Source organism: Coccinella septempunctata, chromosome 3 (genome assembly GCF_907165205.1).
Source record: "Coccinella septempunctata chromosome 3, icCocSept1.1, whole genome shotgun sequence".
NCBI lineage: Eukaryota > Metazoa > Arthropoda > Insecta > Coleoptera > Coccinellidae > Coccinella > Coccinella septempunctata.
Genome location: NC_058191.1, coordinates 26,248,866 through 26,255,116, shown reverse-complemented (window position 1 = coordinate 26,255,116; position 6,251 = coordinate 26,248,866).

The window sequence follows — 6,251 nt, the reverse complement described above, 5'->3', positions numbered from 1 at the left end:
AGTAGTGTTTTATTATTATTATTATAAACAAATTGGAGCTGAGGCTATAGGCCTATAAGCAGCTCTAAGTACACAAAGTTGTATCAAATGAAGTTGACAGTGCATCCGGTACATAAATTATCACACACCTCACATTTCACACATTTTGCTGAAGTTTGCTGAAGTCATTGTCTTAACGTCCTGATCCTGAAAATTTTATCCACTTTGGAGCACTGAAAATAAAAATCAATGAATGGTCGATTCACATGTTACACTTACGCTTTCATTTTCCTTAGTTGAGTAGAAAACTTAATTTCGGAAAATCCAGTTTATTATTTGATCCACATCTCTTCACCATTCAATAATTTTCTAACGATATTTAGGGGTTTTCACCGAAAAGTAGACAAAAAATTCAAAAATCGAGCTAGATAAACAAAAAGCGGTACGAGAATCAAAACATTGAAAACCTCTTTGATCACAATGGCCATCTGAAATCTTACAAAATTTCATATGTTTCTGCAAATGGCACTCAAATTAATATTGCGACCAGTCCTGGCCTGTTAAAAACACAATTGACACACAGATGGCGCTTATATCACTTTAGTCGCTTCGTTTTCCATCTTCCCTTTTTTACTCTATAATCTTTGCTTATCGCTCTCTCTTCGGACGCATTTCCCTTTATCTGCAGACTGAGTAACATGAAAATTAAATCCTTCATCTCCAACAACTTATCATTCAAACTTATTATATTCCTAACGATAAATTTTCCAAATTATTTCATAATTCCGCATTTGCATTTATTATAATACATAACATAATGTATTTGTATAGAAATTTTGAATATTCTCTTTTGTTATACAGATATATATATCTCAAAATCTTATGAAGATATTGACCCTCTGGTCAATATCTCCTATCTCAGATGGGAAATCATGAACCATTTCAGGTATAAAATAAATGAAGGATATAAAATCAAACAAACTGCATTATAACCCACATCAAATTGCGTCGAATACGGCACTGGCGGAAATGGTGCTCCGAAGAATCTTGAGGTGAACGAGGAAAACGAGAACAAATAAACTCCGAAGGGTACGATTTGCGACAGTGTCTGTTACAAATCTGTGATACCCTTTGGGGCCATCGACGTTCGGCTTGTCTTCGTAAATTCATATTTTTTCTTACTTAAAGGCAATCATTCCTAGAGTACAGCCAAACTGTCGCATTGGAGACTGACAGAAAGTTTGTTCATTTTCACGTTAATCCAGATACGATTGGTGGAAGTTAGAAGGAGCTTTTAAATGGTTTGGTTTTCAAATAGTTCTCCTTCTTCTAGTAAGCGGTGCAAGAGGGGGCAAAACGAGAAAACTGATCTTATTGATATGGTTTGATCCAGGTATGAAATATCTCCACAGGTTGTTGAAGATTTATTATTCCAAACATAAAATAAAATAATATATGTTCCTACTCTGTTTATTTCAATAGTTTTTCGGAAATTACCACACTTTGAAACCTCTTTTACTTCTTGTAAGATGCAAATTTGCTGCTTGCTGATTGATTTCTATCAATCTCTTAATCCAGAGAATGTGAGATAGGTTATGTTTAAAAAAGAAAGTCTTGTTCTAATGCTCTAAAGCCAACATGTTTTGAAGGAAAACGTACTGAAACATTAGAAAAAAATAACGCAGTCTCATGCAGGAACATTTTTGAAATAGGGGAAAGTCGGATAGTATACCGGACATGATACGAAGAAATAGTAACAGATAAATTTATTCTCAAAGTTTTCCAACAAACTTAGTTTGAAATGATTATTCCACATATACTTCACATGTCATGAGAAGGTACAAACATACACTCCATAAAATAAACATCCATCGTTCAAAGAAAATTGAGTGAACATTTTGAATTTCTTCAAGACTAGAGGGTAACATCGGACACGAAAAAAATTGTAGATACTGCTGCAGAAAGGTAAATTTCAACAAAATTCACACCTGATACGTATGACCCTTTTCTACGTCAGATCATCCCTCATAGACCCATCCATTACACTCATAACCAGAGACAACCTTGGTTGCCTCTGCTTACAACCCTAGATCCAGTCTTCGTCGAAACATTCATGACAAATGAGAAAATGAGTTTCCTGCTCTCGTGTTCTTTCGTTTGGATGAAAATTTTGGTTTTTGTTTTTTTCCAATTAGTTTCGAAATATTTTGATATAAACTTTCCTTCAATTTTTTTTTACTCCGTTAGCCTCTTTTTCATTTTTCTCTTTCAAGTCATTTATAATGGAGTGCAAATGAGCACTTTTTTCAAGTATTTTTTTTAATATTCTGTGTTCTGCAGCATTCGGAACTGGCAAAATTTCTTCGAGACTATGACAAAAAAAATTTTGTGAATTGGGTCATCAAAAATATTTCCTTTTTGACCATTGGTTTCTGACTTTGGTGGATTGTCCGATGACATGCACCTTGCAATCAATTAGCCATTTACTAGGGAGATATTGGAAATGCAGGGTATTTGTTCACGTTTTCATTCCCACTACTCATTAATGCTTGCACTATGCCTAGGAGACCATCTGAACACCTACCAATCAAGAGAAGAGAGGCCTCAAAAATTAATCTGTCCATGTGTCAATCACAAAAATGGATTTTGGTATATTCGCGTCATAGGCCTTATCAATACGTTTTTTGTATCAAAATTTATCGGCCTGCATCTGTTATATGTTATCTCTTGTAGTCCCAGAAGGGGTGCATATTTGACACCATGAACGGAATGTTTTTGGACAAGCAATCACCAGCGTTTTTGGCCGCATCTTAAACACCTTTGGTAAAGGGATTCGATTTCCTCTCATTAGATTTTTTATCGTTGAAATGGCCTCTCTTCATATTATATCAAAGAACACCTGGTGTACATATCCATCACATTCGCCATACATGTGTGGAAACATCCTGTATATATGATTTTGAATATCCGTTAAATAAAGGCAACTTGTATTTTGGGAATGATCCACGTTGTCATAAAACACATTGTGTAAATGGTCGGAATATTAATAAAAGTATCTACTCCAAATTCAGCGAAATTTAGCGAAAACTATTTTGTAAATATTATTTGGCCCTTTTTATCCCTCGCAGAAAACCAATAATGCTAATCCTTTATTTATTCTCACTCGACTTGTCTCTTATATTTTGAACAATATTAGGAAAACTATATCCGTCTCAGTAAGACTTTCGAGAAATCAGGAACCGAAGTTTATAGTACCTATAGTTGTTATTGGTAGTAATATGCAATTCATTCCTTCGAATGAGATAAAGCAAAAGATGGGTTACGCAACGTTACCAAAATGATCCTGTGTATCTCTTATCTTATTACAAAAAATCATGAAATCAGTAAAAATTCGCTAAATATCAAATAGAAATACCGTTGTCTTGGCAGTATAAAACTGCATGGTTTTTGCTATAATGAACTAACAGTGAAGTCCATTCGATCAACGACCTTTCTTATTGCTTTTCGACGCATACTTCAAAGTAGGTATCAAAAAATTCGGAATATTCCGTAGGTACCTTTTGTTAATTCACCGAAGCAGTATTTTTATGTGAGTACCGATAGTTCGTAACTCAAGAAGTGTATTTCCGAAATTAAACCATGAAATTGTCTAAGCAGGATGCTGGGATCAATTTTATCCATTAAAGGTCGGAAAACAATGACCTCTTCTTATATAAAAGCGAACAAATTCGAAACTGCATCATTCTTCGACAAAACGGTTAAGTAATAAGAACTCGGTAAAGCATCCCGAAAATGTTGTTAAATGTTTTACCGATTTTATTATTAGTGCATCGTGTTACCCCTATCTTCATAAGATCGGGAGTCGACTTTAACGAAAATAACGGTCAAGTGCAACAGTCAAATGTGTATGACCAGAAAGGAGAAAAAGGTAATAGTGGAGTGCAGGAATCCGAAGGCTTTAATAAAGATAATCAGCAAAAAAGTGTTAATGCTCAGGACTCTTCCAGATTCAGTGAATCTGATGGTGTAAATGTTGAACGTTTGCATCAAAACCAGTACAATAAAGATAACCATAATCAGGACGCTGCACAGCAAGAGAAGGAAATAATGAAGAACGTAGGACATCGTAAAGGTCATCATAAATCAGGTTTCCACAATTCCTATCACAAAGATGAGTCGGGAAGTAACTCCAGCTACTACGATGATGAAAGCGATGAAGGTAGGAACTATATTTATGACGGGAGAAGCAAGAAGTACGACGGATCAGGCTCTGAACAAGCTCGTGGACATAATTATGGAGGCAAACAGTACCATCTGAATCAAGCCCAGCAGAATCTTCACGATAACAAGGGAAACGTTCAAAATGATAGAGGAGATAGGAGATATTACAATCAAAAGCAGCACTTCAACGACAGAGAGCAATACGCTAAAAATTTGGCTGATGGAAGGTACAATCAAGGCGTTTACACAGCTCATAATAAATATTACAATCGACCTCATTACACTGAAACTTATGATCCCTACTACTATGATAGATATCCTAGGTACGTCCAAAGCGGAAGAATTCAAACCACACCCATGGGTCACACTATAAAAATTTATGAGGATCCCAGATACGTGAACGACGCCTACTCGTCGAACAGATTAAGTGACAGATATCATCCCCGATATGAAGAAAACTATAATAATTATTATGATGATAGGTCTTATCCCCCTAGGGCAGCAAGAAATCATTATTATTGAAATGGTGGGGAAGTACAAGTCTTTTTCTCAGGTCATTGCGAATGCTGCCTATATTTGTATTGCCATAAAACAATATTGCTTTCTAGTACGTTAGTTTTTGTGTATATAGATCAAATCTGCTTGTTGTTTTTAAAAGTGTCCTCAGTGTATCTACATAGGTTTAATTTCAATAAAAACTATTTATTTGCGAGTATCCGGTTTACAATGTTTTTATATCCATAAAATGCTACACATTTGAATAATAAATATAAAGATCTACTAGAGCTTCACCCAAAAGCCCTCCTTCGCACCTTGTCTATTTGGATTAAAAAATAATGAAATTTGAAAAGTGGAAACCACAGATAACAGCAGAAATAAACAGATAGGGTCGCCCCTACACTTACTAGTTATACCCATAAAGTAAGTCAAGATGGGTCTGTTCTGTGGTTATACCATATGACTTGTATATAATAATAGTCTATGGAGGGTAAAGAGCCTCCATATAATAGCATTGAGTATTAACCCAGTTAAATACTCAAAGATAATAGTCAAAGATTACTTTACAGGACCACTGACCAAAAATTTTGAATGAGTTATTATACAATAGTGACATCACAGAACACTTTTATACACAGGTGATATCACTAAAAATATTTGAAATACATCTTCAATCATGCTAGTTTTAGTTCGGATTAGATTGAGCTCAATGAATAAATAAAATATGGTTACTTGAATTATATATATAGTATCCTAAGAAATTGAGCGTTTACTGGATTGCTGAGTGATCGACCAGAAACATAGTTAGACTGTGAGACAATAAAATCTCGCAAAAATGAACAAAAAACAAACATTCATGGCATGAATACCCGAAGCACATGTATCATGATGCAAGGAGAAAGGAATTATCAGATCATGCATTAGTTAATAGTTTAGGTATTAGGGGACAACAAAAATTGCACACCCACCACAAGAAATCCGCCGCAAAGACTAGGTTTTTGATAACACCAGAAAGAACACAGGAGAGGTAGAAAAAAATTGGCGAAATTGCTGTTCCGTTCTTAGTATTCACATAAATATTTGCTATCTACATACATTTGCTCCTGTAGGCCTGCAGCCCACCTATTTAGGAATCGGCCTATGCACAGCAGTAAGTATTGAACTTAAAAGTTAAATGCCGGATCCAGACGTAGGCACCGCAGTACCGTACCGAAGAAAAACTATGTTGTATGTTATTTTTATGGCGGTAGTTAATCTTTTTTTAAGTGCCGACTACGGAAGCTACCCTCCATGGTGCTGACTACGATGCGATGTCGGTGCGTTGCCTACATCTGGATCCGGCATTATACTCGATAATCGCAAAGGATATACGCATTATACATCGTGAGATCAAGGCCGTATTCCATGAAATTTTTAATGCGTAAAAAGTATATCGATTGTTAGAATTTGAATACACACTCCTTTTTCAAGTAATTTTTTTTTTCAATTAACACCTCTTTATCAACTTCACCTGATCTGAAAAAGAACAGAAGGCGATATTCGTTTGATATGCT